Consider the following 15,494-nt stretch of genomic DNA (forward strand, 5'->3'; position numbering starts at 1 on the left):
TCTGGAGTACAGTGGCGCAGTCTCAGCTCAGTGCAATCTCACCCTCCCAGGTTCAAGTGATTCTCCTGTCTCAGCCTCCTGAGTAGCTGGGATTATAGGCGCCCACCACCATGACCAGCTAAATTTTGTATTTTTAGTAGAGATGGGTTTTCCCATGTTGGCCAGGCTGGTCTCGAACTCCTGACCTCAAGTGATCCACTATCTTGGCCTCCCAAAGTGCTGGGATTAAAGCGTGAGCCACCTCACCCAGCCTCCAGCCTTTATTTTCTGGGCAAAGAGGTTGAGGAGTGATTGGGTGGGATTTGTTACTGTGGTATCACCATATTCTCTCACTAGCCATGGAAGCTTTAGGTTTATGCATAAGCAGGTATCATAATGTATTGAATGGAAAAGGATTTGGAGTATATTTTGTTAGCTAGCATGATACCAGGAAGTCCTCGTTGTCAAGAACTGTTTTCAAGGAGGAATTGCATTTCTGAGACTGTGCATGGATTTAATACGTCACATTTCAATGATTTGTGGGAGATGGTGATGGGTTGGGGAACTGAGGAAAGGGAGAAGTCTCTGGAAAAGCCTCTGAGGAAAGGGGGAAGGAGTTGACTCGGTTCCAGCTGAATTCTTGCAGGTAGAGTCAAGGCCCAGCCTGGCGTTTGCAGTAGCAGGAGTCTTCTGACTGGGTTGGAAAAAGAACTTGGGCTAAGAGATTGGAAAGCTTCATAGGCCAATGATAGGGCGGTCAGATATGAAAAATGTAAAGCTGGTCATATAGAAATGAGAAAGGATCAAACGTATTCACATTTATTTATGAGAAAAATGGATTTTTAAGGCAGTGTTTCAGGAACTACAGTGCTAAATAAAAGGACTGATATGTATATGTCACTGTTTTTTTAAATTAAAAAGATTTCAAATCATAAAAGTACATTATAGAAAATATTAAGTAAAAGTATCAAATAAAAATCACCCATTAGCTCACCATCTAGAAATAATAATTATTATTTTGCAGTACATATTTCCAGTTTTTCTATGTATGTATCAGTATAAATCATTTAAAAATGGTTTGTTTTTTTTTTTTTTTTTTTTTTTAAATTGAGACAGAGTCTCTGTTGCCCAGGCTGGAGTGCAGTGGCATGATCTCAGCTCACTGCAACCTCCACCTCCCGGGTTCAAGCGATTCTCCTGCCTCAGCCTCCTGAGTAGCTGGGATTATAGGCACAAGCCACCACACTCAGCTAATTTTTATATTTTTAGTAGAGACAGGGTTTCTCCAAGTTGCCCAGGCTGGTCTCAAAACTCCTGACTTCAAGTGATCCACTTGCCTCGGCCTCCCAAAGTTCTGGGATTACTGGTGTGAGCCACCGCGCCCAGTCTAAAAATAGTTTTTAATAAACCCAGTGGACCCGTAGGTGATTGATGTGAGCCGGATTACTATGCTTCAGCTGACGAATTTCTTGGTTTGAAGTGTGGTAAGTTAGAGCAACTGAGATTTTAATAAACATTTCATTTCTGGGTTTCATTTGAACATTGTCATCCTCATTTTGCTGATACTTCCTCCTTTCCCAAGGTCAGCAGGCCATGACAGCTGGTACTGCCACATTTTTGATGGCCTAATTAAATATTTCATATAAAATGCATATACCATCTGCTTAGGTTGCAGATATAGTGACCCCGATAATAAACAAAATAGCATGCGTGTGCTTAAGCTGATCTAGAGAGATGAATACACAGTTTCTGCATGGTAGAAAAGTGCTGGGCTTGCATTGCTTTAAAAAATGCTTCTGCTTTAATCCCCTATTAATAAAGTTGACTGCCGTTAGGGATTAGCAATTTTTGTGGATGTGTCCATATTCTCATCTGGTATCTCTTATTACCAGTAGCCATATATAAGGACTGATAGACTTAGTTAGAGGGGAATCTTGAGCTTGTAGGGATGAGCAGATTTATTAATTTGTCTGTAACAATTGTACTTGTCACGTTGGTATCACCATTTTATGTCAATAGCCATGGAAACTTAGGTTTATATAAAAGCAAATAACATATTTTGATTGAATGAAAAAGATTTGCTGAATATATTGTGAGAAAACCTTGATGAGGGCAAGAAGTCCTTGTTGTCAAGAAACATTGTTTTCAAAGATGAGTTGCATTTCTGAGACTTCATGGATTTAATGTTTCACATGATGCTTTGATAAGAAACTTTTTTTTTCGGTTGGGAGGTAGAAGAGATTAGAAAGACCTAGGTGTGATATCATGACTTCAGCTAAGTAACTTAAATTTGGTGAACTTCATTTTCAGCTCTAGAAAGATGGGGTTGATAATACCCACCTCAAAAGGTTGTTTGGAGAATCACATCATATATATGAAAAGCAAAATGCCTACTGTAGTTCCTGGGGAATTGTTAGTTGTTCCCATCCCGTGCATCTTCTCTATTACAGTGGGCGTCTGTGCACATTCTTGCTCAGCGTCTACACTGTTCTCCTCTATCTTCTCTATCACAGTGGGCGTCTGTGTACATTCTTGCTCAGCGTCTACGCTGTTCTCCTCTATCTTCTCTATTACGGTGGGTGTCTGTGTACATTCTTGCTCAGCGTCTATGCTGTTCTCCTCTATCTTCTCTATTACAGTGGACGTCAGTGTACGTTCTCGCTCAGCGTCTATACTGTTCTCCTCTATCTTCTCTATTACAGTGGACGTCTGTGTAGATTCTCGCTCAGCATCTACGCTGTTCTCTTCTAGGAATAGCATCTCCGTGTTTACTTTGTTTAACTTCCACCTTGGATAAAGACTTGGTGTAATTGTCAATCAAGATCTCCTGGTGAGCATCCACCCCGCCAAGCCAGCAAGTCAGGTGTGCTCTTCTGAATTTTGTATGTGACAAGATATTGCAAATGTGTCAAACGTTGTCCTGAAGGGAGGGAGTATCCAGTAATTTCTGTTTAGAGCCCTGTAACTGCTCTATGCCCTCACAGTGAATACTTTTTTCAAAACAAAACAAAAAATAGCCTGGTTGGCTATATACCAAAGTTCCCTGTTTGATACACTGAATTGGAAATAATTCCACAAGCAGATTCATTCATTTGTTTAATCCAAGAACTATTTAGTGATTTCCTTATTCTTTATATATCCAATGTGAGGTGCTGGAGTGCATTCATAGAAGAGAAATATCAGGTTCCCTGTTCTTGGGGTGTGCTCAGCTCAGTGACTTCACAGAGGGCACATGATCTTAGCATAGTAGCAGACGTGGAGCATAGCCTGAGGCACAATTCCAGATTGAATTTTGTATTAGGTATAGTAACAGTTAATCTAACTCTAAAAACGTTAATTATGGACATAAAGATGGGAACAGTAGGTACTGGGACTGCTAGAGGGGGAAGAGGGGATGGGGCAAGGGCTGAAAAACTACCTATTGGGTACTAGGCTCACCCCCTGGGTGAGGGGGTCATTTCTACCCCAAACTTCAGCGTCACACTATACACCCATGTATCGAGCCTGTATATGTACCCCCTGAATCTAAAATAGAAGTTGAAATTATAAACAAAAATTTAAATTAAAAAACCCTTTAATGCCCATTAGTTACTTATAGTCTGTTTAAAGAATAGCCAGTTGCTCTCAGCCTTTTCATTTGTTTCATTAATTGCATCTGTTTATTTGCTCAGTCTGATCAAGAAAAATACTCTTAATAGTTTATATTAAAAAGTAGATGCCACTATAAAATTCTAAGCTTTTGCTGAAAATTGTGACCTTTGATTGTTCATACTGGTAATTTATTTCTCATTTTTATGTTGCAATTACAACATTCAAAGCAGTAGACTAAGATCTAATAATTTAGAAGCACCAGAGGCATTGTTGGGCCAGGATGACAAGCCTTTAATGACTATCTTAGGCAGTAAAAACGCCACTGCAATTGCTGTATGAATATTCATTTAAGAAGCATTCATTGGTAGGAAAGAAGTTGTAAATCTTTTAACATGTAAACTTTAAAAAAGATGAATAACATACTATATACCCTGGTCATTCTTATTCGATGTGTCTTCAGATATTTTTTATCAAATTCATTCTACTGCTCTTTTTGCTTATGAAAATAAAAGAGTATTTCATTAGTTGAGCTCATTTGAATATTAGAAATAAACAGAGTTCATATCATGTGAAATTGCTGACAGCTCTTAATATCAGTTCTGCACTTTGCCCAGAGGCATTAATCACATTGCTGGTTACATCTGTTCTTGGGAAAGAGAACCTGCCTTGACTGTGAACGGGGGTCCAGTTTGCCCCAGGTTTAGTCCCTGTGATACTCAGCAAATGTTGCCTGGTTCTTTACTAAATATGGCTACCCTGTGATAAGAAGCTTTGGGCTGATTAGGCCTTATTTGTCTTGTTTTCTCTTACTGGGAAAGCAAAGACTGCTGAACATAACTGATGTCAGAATGGGCCCGTGTTAGCTATATACTGTGTACAGGTCAAGCACATAACTGTTAACAGTAAAAATCAACTTAGACAGGGGAACGGGATTCAGATCTAAGCAGTTTGATCCTAGCCCACACTCTTAACCATAATTACAATGGCAAACAAATAAATATTTTTAATTGTATGCAGTATGATTTAGTGTTGGACAGATTGTTTAAATTTTTTAAATAGACTTTAAATTTTAGAAAGTGTAGATTTACAGCAAAATTGCGAATAGTACAGAGTGTTCCCCTATATATCCTGTACCCAGTTTTCCCTATTGACACTTTATATTAGTATGGTGCATTATTACAATTAATGAACCAATATTGATATACGGTTATTAACTAAAGTCCATACTTTATTCAGATTCCCTTGGTGTTTACCCAGTGTCTGTACCAGTATGCCACACAGGATACCATGTTATTTTTGGTCCTTGTGTTGCTTTAGGCTTCTCTTGGCTGGTACAGTTTTTCATACTTTCTTTGTTTTTGATGATCCTTGACAGTTTAGAGGAATATTGGTCAGGTATTTTGTAGAATGTACCTTACGTGGAAAGAAGGTAATATCTGTCTGAAATTTTTTTCATGATTAGAGTGGAGTTACGGATTTTGGGGAGGAAGACCACAGAGATAAAGTGCCGTTTTCATTACATCCTACCTGGAATATGCTCTATCGACTTGACTTGTTGATTTTGACCTTGATCACCTGGCTGAGGTCGCATTTGTCAGGCTTCGCCACTGCAGAGTTCCTCCTTTTCCCTTCCACACTGTCCTCGTCACAGGGACGTCACTAGGCACCACCCACACTTAAGGAGTGGGGAGCCACGTTCCACCTCCTTGAAGGAGGAGTATTTAATATGTAAATTATTTGGAATTCCTCTGAACAGGAGATTTGTCTTTTATTTATATCAGTATGTATTCATACACAATTTATTTTATATCTCTAGTTATAATCCAATACTACTTTATGTGCTTGCCCAAAATATTCTAACTCTCGGTGCAGGAACTTTTTCAGTTGATTTCTGTGTCCGTTTGACATATCCTCATCATTGCAGAGTTTTTTTTTTTCTTTAGCACCTCCTCACTTTCTGGCACTACAAGATGCTTCAGGCTTATTTTTTATGTTTCCTGCTCATATCCTAGAAGCAGCCATTTCTTCAATGTGCCCTGTTTTCTTTTATTGGAGAATAGTTTTAGAAAACAAGATTTGGGCACTATTTATGCTTATTGCTAATGAGTTTTCTTTGCTTCTAGGCCCTATGAAAGTTTTAACTTTTAAATTTTTTAAGCTGCTTGAGCTGCTATACTAAGCAACTATTTCTGTTAAGTGTTGGTGACCAAAAGTGTTAAATAAATAGTTTAAAATTTGTTTTTCTTTGGGGAAAGAATGTTGTATTGTAGTTACAGTCGAGAATTGCCAAAAATAAAATTTAAAAAGAACAATACTTAGAAGAACATTTCTAAAAACACTTCTTAGAATTGTATAATTGTCTCAACTTGCTTTTATTATTTTTCAAGATAATTTTTAATGATTTTATACAAAGCAGTGATTCCCTGGGTAATGATTGTGAAGATTTTGCCTTTTGTGCTTCTCTTTTACAGTGGATTTTTCATTTGTTTAACTTGGATTAGAATTAGAAATGCAAATGGGTCAGCAATTGAATTTACCCCTTGGAATCTTGCTTTTTGCTGGACATTTACTACCTGAATTACACAAAGGAAAAAAGACAAGGAGCAGTGTCTGTACCCAGGAGTTATTGTCTAGTACTTAATAACAAGCACTGTACAAGCATTGATCAGTCAAAACAGGAAATTTAGAAACAACCAGGAGACCTTATCGGATGTATTCTGGGCAAATATCACCTCTGCCCAGGCCTAAAGAACTGCCAAAAATCTTTAAAATATTGGCTTATAAATAATATGAAGTAGAAAAAAAATTTAAACATGACATCTCAGTGATATTTCTGCAAAGGGAGGTTTTTTTTTTTTTAATAAAGAAGTGACAGTAAAATTGATTTTCACTAGCTTTAAAGACAGTATCATCCTCTGTATCGTAAGATATTACTCAGAGAAACACCCCTTCATTCTTTCAGGTGAAAGGCAGCCTATTATCACAGGCAGCCAACCACTGCAACAGCTGGTATTGACAAGGCTCTGACCCCTTTTGGTTAAAAATGAAGCAAAAATCCGAGTGTTCATAAGGCTTCCTAACCTCCTGTTGAGCTATATGTTAAGAACCCTTCACCCATTATAACATTCCCGGTTTGCGATGTTGTATTACAGTGACCCGCGGGGTCATAACTTAGTGAGAGGCACTCTTTGTCAACACAGGGAAAGTTAACACAGAAGGTAAAATTTAGAAGAAAGGTGAATGGTTATAATATTCTTTCAGTGCGTGTGTGTGTGTGTGTGCATGCGCATTTGTGTGTATGTATTTGTATGTTCCTTCAGCAACATGTCATATGGTCTAGGAATTCCTGGGCGATTTCTGGTTTTGGAGAATAGGATGTGAATGTACCTCTGAAACTGACAGAATGATGTATTACCTTGTAGGTCACTGGGCTAGAGTCCAGATGTGCTTAAGCATTTATGAAAATTTACCTATTGTCACAGAGGCCCCGTACCACATGAGTCCTATGAGACTTTAAAGGAAATCTAACCAAAATTGAACTCTATTTCAGGTATAGCTTTTTCTGTGGTTTGATAATGACATTATACCTATTACAATATTTTTTTGCCCTCATTATTAAAACCATTAGTTTATTTAGTGACTTCACAGTCACAAGTTTTTTATATTTCCTGGGCAAGCAAAACCTCAGTAGCATAAATTTAGTTTTGTCACTGACCTGGGGATCCCACTTCATATGGGCCAGTAAATTTCTAGGAAACTGTAAGTATTATGTCATATGTGCAAAAATGTGATGTCTTTTTTGATCCAAACCTTTGCCAGACATTCAAGAGAGGTTAGGATGTAGTAAGAGTTTGTAAAAGACTGGAGCTCTCAGTAAGCCAAGTATAGCGTAGAAACTGGCAGTGGTGAAAACCTGGCTGCAGGTACAAGACAGCACACGTATATGGATTGTAATTACAGCTTTAGTGTGAGAGAATTAATCTTCATTGTACAAGGGACCCAATGTAATTCTTCAGACATTTTTGTGGAAAATCTTCATGAAGAAGACTTAGATCATTGTTGTACCATAGAATTTCTGTGATAATGGAAATGTTGTCTCTTTGTTGTGCAATATGGCAGTCAGCAGCCGTTTTCATGTATCAAACACTTGAAATGCGTTGAATGTGACTGAGAAATTGAATTTCAAATTTAATTTTAATTATGTTTTAAGTTTAAATAGCTACATGTGGTTAGTGACTACCTTTTGGATAGCACAGCTCTAGATGGCTAGGTTTGGCATGTGTACTCGTGAGATAATGTCTGTGAAAAACTGTGGCATGCAGCCGGACGCAGTGGCTGACGCCTGTAATCCCAGCACTTTGGGAGGCCTAAGCAGGCAGATCACGAGGTCAGGAGTTCGAGACCAGCCTGGCCAATATAGTGAAACCCCGTCTCTACTAAAAATACAAAAATTAGCCGGGTATGATGGCGTGTGCCCGTAGTCCCAGCTACTTGGGAGGCTGAGGCAGGAGAATCACTTGAACCCGGGAGGTGGAGGTTGTGGTAAGCTGAGATCGCGCCACTGCACTCCAGCCTGGTTGACTGAGCAAGCCTCCATCTCAAAAAAAAAAAAAAAAAAAAAAAAAAAAAAAACCCACAAAAACTGTAGCATATAAAATGTTCAAAAAAATGTTTACTTTTCCCTTCAGGAAGTATGTAGACCCCCATGATACTTTTTTAAAACAACAACCCAGAGGTTAATAAATCTTTTGTTTTAACTTTCTCAGTATAGTGCCATTGCTCATGTACCTCTTAAATTTCATGATCGAACGAGGAACCTTTAGAGCTGCAGTTATAGAGAAGTACATAAAAACAGCATACCTCTCTTAATTGTGTACCATGCCCAAATGAAAGACAATATAATGATCAATTTGTATCTCTTTTGTTCCCCAGCACTGGCTTGCGTGAGCATGATTCAGGATGTTTTGCTGCTTTTGCCATTTTGGTGTATGTTTGAATAAAAGGGAAAGTTTGAAAGGGGGCACAAAGTCAGGCAAGAAAGAGAAGAAGGCCTGGAATTAAAGAGGGAGAAAAAGAAGCGTGAGTACCTGGAGAGCTGCAAGGACCATAGTAGCCGTCAGTGGCTCAGAAGAACTGATTGTAGATTTTCAGGAAATGTGCTGCTGGTGGAGGCTGTCTCTGAGGAAGCAGGAGAAGACCACTAGGGCTGTGTCTAAGGTAACCGTAAGGCCTCTCCATCCTTTCTGCTGATTATGACTAGCAGCTAATTTGGATCTGATTTATACTGTGGGGAAGAAGCTTGGAGAGAAACGTGGGGATGCCAGTGTGATAGTGGTGGGTGAGTGAATGGCGGCTTGCTGTCTCTAGACATCAGGCCACAAGGCCACTGCTGGGGCTGCCTCTTTTGTCGTAGGGACTTAGTCTAGAGTTTTATTGAAGGGTACATAAAAGATCATACAAATAAACATATTCTGAAGAATATATTCATCAGTACAGTCTAATTTAAATCTCCAGATAGTTGGTAATTTTGCTTTTTATGGACAAGTCTTTTCAGTGAACTATTTCTATTTCTATACGATCTTATTGTATTTTAAATGTTAATTTTTTCTTCCAATCTCTTCTTCCTTACTTTCACCCCAGAATTTTTTCAGAATTCTGAAAAATTCTGAAAAATTCTGAAAAATTCCAGTGTGGTTCTCAGGTTGTCTCTAATTTGTCAGAGGCTGTAGTACCATATTTTCTTACCTGGGTTTGATAAACGAGATATGATGATCAATGAGACCTAAGGATATTTCTAAAGTGGAATTCTTTTGTTTGTCTTAACATGTTTTATTGGGTTTAACTAGAATACAGAATGAAAAACAATCTTAATATGACTTCTCCGTTTTCTTAGCATATTCTGTTCTTAATTTGGCTGTACTTATTAGAACTCCTCCAAGATTTCCTCTAATCATTGCATTAAAGGCATCCATTATCAATTGAAATGCATCTTTTGTAACTACATTTCTTTTTTTTTTTTACTTTACCTTTTACCTTTTTAAAAGCAATGAATGCATTACTCTTGCCAAGAAAATGTAAAGATCCCAGGAAGACTTATTCCCTTTTTCCCTAGAGAGAGCTAATCTCAAGTTCACTCTTTGTTTGTTAATAATTGGATTGAGATACATTTAGTCTCATATTTACTCTTTAAAGAATATGTAATCATTACAATCATTACAAATTTTATTTCTTTTCCCTTAACCCTTTTAAAGTTACAAGGAAATAATACTGCATTTTAACATTGATAGGTACCATAATTTTGGATTTTATTTTATTGTAGCATTTACATTAACTGCAAATCTTGGCTTTAAAAAAGCCACACATAGGTCAGGCACAGTGGCTCACGCCTGTAATTCCAGCACTTTGGGAGGCTGAGGTAGGAGGATTGCTTCGGCCCAGGAGTTCAACACCAGCCTGGGCAACATAGCAAGACTTCATCACTACAAAAGAAAAATTAAAAATGAGCCAGGTTATTTTGGAGCTTTAAGATTTAATGACTGCCCTGCTGGGTTCCGAAGTTGCATGAGTTCCGTAGCCCCTTTTTGCCAATTTCTTCAATTAAACCTCTTTTCTTATAAATTAAAAAAGTAAATAAGTAAATAAAATAAAAATTAGCCGAGCATGATGGCACATGCCTGTGGTTCCAGCTGCTTGGGAGGCTGAGGAAGGAGGATCACTTGAGCTCAGGAATTCAAGGCTGCAGTGAACTCTAATAATACCACTGCACTCCAGCCTGGGTGACAGAGTGACACCTTGTTTCAACAACAGCAACAAAAACAACAACAAAAGCCACACATAGCCTCTTCTGTATCCAATTGTAAGTGAAAGTTCTTAAAATCTTCAATGTATCATTCTTAATTTTTTCCGTAATAACAACACTCCAGTGTTTTAAGATGTTTCAGATTGTATCTGTTTTTGTGCAGTGGTTCTCAAACTTCAAGGTGCCTCAGAATAACTGATTGCTGAAGTTTCTCATTTATTAGGACTGAGTGGGACTCAACTGCATTTGAACAAGTTCCTGGCTTACTGATGCTGTTGGTCTGCGGCCATACTTCAGGAATGACTGTGTTATCATATTTGATTCTTACAAGAACCCAGTGAGATCTTGGGCAGATACAGATAAGGAAAAATGAGGCTTGAAGACATTTGTGATTTTTTTCCAGCGACACATCATGAATTAATGGTTGAACAGATACCAGAACCCATGAAGACCTTTCTGGTTTTCTCCTGCTCATGGCGAGAGTTCAGTTCCCAAAAGACATCTCCCTGATTTCAAATATGTTTGATCTTTTTGTCTTATTCTTTTCAGAGCTATTCATGTGTTTGGATACACACCCCTAATATTCAATTTATTTATAATATATGCTTAAAATTTTCTTGTCTTTCAGTTACGTGACTAATTTTTGTGCCTAAAGATGTTCTAAAAATGCAGTGTCTTTCTGAAGAAACAAAACCTTACGTAACTTGTTAAGGCCACCCAAGGTTAATCATGAGGAAAAATGTTGAGTTTTTTTACCCACTAGCCTAGGCTTCTGGCATTTTTTCGCTCTAGCTTGTGGTGATGGTTCTAGGCAGGACCATTATCTGTAGGTCCAACAAATGAGGAATGATACAAGACAAAGAATCTTGAAACCACATCACCAGACCCTAGCAGAAGGGCCCTGTACTGATTTCAAGGATATTTTTATATTTTGCTGCTCATGGAGAACTGATAGTTGGTCTTTCATTGGTACCAAAACATTGAAACTCCTGCGTGTAAGACAGTGACATACAGAATGCACCGTGAGGTGCGTTTTCTCCGTCTTCCCCCTCAGTTTCTCTCTGAACTACCTTAGGGTATTCAGTATGTAGAGCGTGTGGACTAGTGTCTCGAACCCAGTGTCAGCCATCCGTCAGAATTTACCTGTTGAATATTGCATGGTAGGCTTTGCTAGTATAGTGAGGAAATGCTGTATGCTTTTCTGTATACTGGCTTTTCTACTTCCTACCTCTCATTTTATCTTGCTTTCCTTCTTCTGTTCTACTTTGATGTTGGGGCCCCTGAAATACCTTAATCCAAAATAGAAGTAGGGAGGGAAAAAATGAAAGCTGGAGAACAAGTTGAAAATCTTGGCCTCGTCTATCTTCTATTATTTAGTGTAGTGTTGGCTTTTTGTGTGTGTGAGCTGGTGAGGGGGACAAAGAAAACCATGATTTTAAAAAAATTTAGTCTAATTGAGTAGTAATTTAAATCAGTGTGCTTCGGTGACTCCTCCACTTCCAATTCTTCCTTTTTTTTTTTTTGAGGCAGAGTCTCACTCTGTCACCTAGGTTGGAGTGAAGTTGCACGATCTCGGCTCACTGCAACTTCCGCCTCCCGGGTTCAAGCAATTCTCCTGCCTCAGCCTCCCGAGTAGCTGGGACTACAGGTTCCTGCCACCACGCCCGGCTAATTTTTGTATTCTTAGTAGAGACGGGGTTTTACCTTATTGGCCAGACTGGTCTCGAACACCTGACCTTGTGATCCGCCCTCCTTGGCCTCCCAGAGTGTTGGGATTACAGGCGTGAGCCACCGCGCCCGGCCTCCCATGCTTTCTAATGCCGAAATAAAACTCTAAGTATACGCTACGGTCTGTGTGTGGTGATTTATATGCACTATTTTACTTAATCCTTTGTTAAGCGATATTATTTTGAGGAAACTGATTGAGAGCAATTATGTAACATGGCCAAGGTCTGACACTTAGTAAGTGATTGACTTGGGTCTTAAATACTAGTCTTTTGGACTTCGGCATTTAAGGACGACTAGCCTGTGTTACCTTTCCTTTGAGATCCTTCCTCAGATAGGAGGTGAATTTAATAATCTGGATTTCTTGAAATAAATTAGACTCCACAAAAACAAAATCCTGACTTTAAAACTGATCTCTGTATTTCCCCTTGTTTGTTACTGTGCCAGTTCCTTTAAACATTTGCTTGAAAAGAGAAATGTACATGTTGCTTTTAGAGACACATGTCTCCTAAGCACATACAACTGACGGTATTTTGCCTTTGCTGTGCCTAGAGTTTTTATTTTAGTTATTTGGGCTTTAAAAGCAGCACATGATGGAGTTTCAATTTGTCTTAAAACCACAGAGTGCTACCATGATACATACATCAATAAACCGTAGGGTGTCTCTTTCTTTATTTTGCCTGAAAGCTGTCTGACAGCTTTCAGAAAACAGGCAGCCACCCTAAGTGACTAATATCACCCATTTGTAGGGAGGTAGTTGAGAATTTCTCCCAGAGTATATCCATTAAAAATCACTTCTTTAGCCTCTCCTGTGTCTTTAAAACCTTTTCATCTTTCCTATTTTGTCTTATATGTCCCTTCTTGTTATAGGAGTATGTATTTTAATAACAAATTTAATACAGTATTCAGTCTTAGAACCAGTTAATGTTGGCTGTATGGCAAAAACAAACATATATTCATCCAGTCAGTCATGCTCCAATATGGAATAACTATTACCGAAGCTTGCGTTGTTCCCTTGCTTCCTGAGTAGCTTTGAGAAATATCATTCCTGTGAGTCTCAGCTTCCTTATGTCTAAAAAGCTGATGATAGCATCTCTTTAGATATTTGTAAGAGTTGGATGAAGTAGTGTGCATTGTTGAAGGAAGTGCCTCTGTGTAGTGGGGGTGGGAGGGAGGACATGGCAATGGGGTACCTTTCTCTTTAAGAACTTAGAAGTTTGCCTTCTGGAAAACAGTTATAAAATCAAAACCCAATGGCTAGTTCATGCTTCAGCAGCACATATACTAAAAAATTAGAATGAGACAGAGAAGATTAGTATGGCTCCTGTACAAGGGTGACATGCAAATTTGTGAAACACTTCATATTTGTAACATAAATAAACACAATGGCTAAAGAAACATACAGACCTTTTTTTTTTTTTTGAGACAGGGTCTCGCTCTGTCACCCAGGCTGGAGTGCAGTGGCGCGATCTTGGCTCACTGCAGCTTTTGCCCTGCAGGCTCCAGTGATCCTCCTCGCTAGCCTCCGGAGCAGCTGGGACCACAAATGTGCACCACCATGCCTGGCTCTTTTTTGTGTTTTTAGCAGAGATAGCGTCTCACCATGTTGCCCAGGCTGGTCTCAAACTCCTGAGTTCAAGCAATCCACCCACCTCGGCCTCTCAAAATGTTGAGATTACAGGCGTGAGCCACCACGCCTGGCCCTAGACCTCTTAAACACATTATGGGCAGGCCTATAATCGAGCTCTTAACATAGATATTTAAAAAAAAAAAATGTCAACCACAAATATTAGTAACTTATGTCACTTTTAAAAAGCAAACTTGTTACAGAGTTTCTGTTTGGGATGACAAAAATCTTTTGGAAATAGTGGTAATGGTTACACAACATTTTGAATTTAATGCCATTGAAGTGTACACTTAAAATGGTTAAAGTGAAAATTTTATGTTATATAAAAATATTTTAAAAAAAGTCAGTGAAGTGAATATTCGCAGGGCTCCATTAGGCATTATCTAGGCCAGAGAAAGCTAGAACTGGGACCCTACTGCACAGCTTCTGTGGCAAGGAGGTCCTCATTTCAGAGTCCAATCTGGACTCTGATCGCTCCTGTTCGCTGCTGTATTTCTAGCTCTAGGCCAGGACGTGCTGGATGAATGAAGAGTCTGTTTGCTTCATGGTTTATGCAACTCGTTGCTCTTGCTGTAGTGCCAGACACGACAATCTTCTGATTATAGTTTGACTTCCTATGCAGGGAGAAAACATGAAGGTCAGAGGCTGAGTGTCCGGTCCTTTCACCCATTAGTTTTTTTATTGTAAATTAATAAATCAATATTTATTATACATTCTTAAAAATCCCAAAACAAGTTCAAGCTTTACAACTTGACACCAAGAGGTCTACTAGATACTTTTTATCCAGACGGCCCTCAGTGCATGTTAGGAATGTGAGCCACCAAGACTATTGATCTGACAATGAAGAGCGCTGTTCTTAGGGGGACTTCTTGTAATATTTCCATCAACAAGTGCTCACATGAAACTAATGCTTCAAAATGTGTTTCTTGTACTTTGCATTGTCATTATTTCCAAGGAATGGGTTCCATTATTGTGGGGTTGTTTGCTTGTTTGTTTAATTCATAGTTTTCTATTCAAACAATGACTTGTTAATCATGTTTGTTTCAAAAAAGATGGATAAAAATTTACTGGTTTCTTTAGGGCTGCAGTCTTGCTTAGAAATGAACTGAATCTAGAAATATTTTAATTAAGAAATTTAAAAGTTTCAAAGCTTGTAGTTTTAAGATGTGCTTGTTTTTTCACAGTGGAGCTATTGAAAGATCCCTCAGCAACTTGCTTTACCATTGTGTTTTCTGAATGTTTTCACAATGATCCTCTTGAGCATTTTAGAACAAACAAAATTGTGCCAAATTAGTTTTAAAAATTATTCCTTGCTTTCTGTTCTCTTCATGTCTGTGCCTTGTGTTCATGCCTGAATACAGTACATAAGAACCTTATTGTTTTCTCAGAGTGCTTTTGAGTCCTCATTTGATACCTTTTCCACTCTTCATTCCCATTTGTTTCTCCTTTCTTTTTTCTTTCTTTTTTTTTTGAGACAGAGTCTCACTCTGTTGCCCAGGTTGGAGTGCAGTGGCACAATCTCTGCTCAATGCAAGCTCTGCCTCCCGGGTTCGCTCCATTCTCCTGCCTCAGCCTCCCAAGTAGCTGGGAATATAGGCGTGCGCCACTGCACCCAGCTAATTTTTGTATTTTTAGTAGAGATGGGGTTGCACCATGTTGGCCAGGATGGTCTGGATCTCTTGACCTTGTGATCCACCCGCCTCAGCCTCCCAAAGTGCTGGGATTACAGGCGTGAGCCACCTTGTTTCTCCTTTCTTAAACGCAGATCTTTTG

At 38.8% G+C, this 15,494-nt stretch overlaps 1 protein-coding gene, 1 long non-coding RNA gene and 1 other non-coding gene across 7 annotated transcripts in view; all 3 read left to right on the plus strand.

The window, feature by feature from the left end:
* The window catches only part of SMYD3 (SET and MYND domain containing 3), a 749,014-nt gene that overhangs the window by 305,709 nt on the left and 427,811 nt on the right, over positions 1-15,494 (plus strand). The gene's annotated exons all lie outside the window — the stretch shown is intronic.
* Positions 1,097-12,764, plus strand: LOC134760223 (uncharacterized). Its single transcript, XR_010137251.1, has 2 exons — positions 1,097-2,842; positions 8,503-12,764. It is a non-coding gene; the product is annotated as an uncharacterized LOC134760223 (long non-coding RNA).
* LOC112131012 (U6 spliceosomal RNA) lies at positions 13,359-13,463 on the plus strand. Its single transcript, XR_002913170.1, has one exon. It is a non-coding gene; the product is annotated as a U6 spliceosomal RNA (small nuclear RNA).

Source organism: Pongo abelii, chromosome 1, assembly GCF_028885655.2.
Source record: "Pongo abelii isolate AG06213 chromosome 1, NHGRI_mPonAbe1-v2.0_pri, whole genome shotgun sequence".
NCBI lineage: Eukaryota > Metazoa > Chordata > Mammalia > Primates > Hominidae > Pongo > Pongo abelii.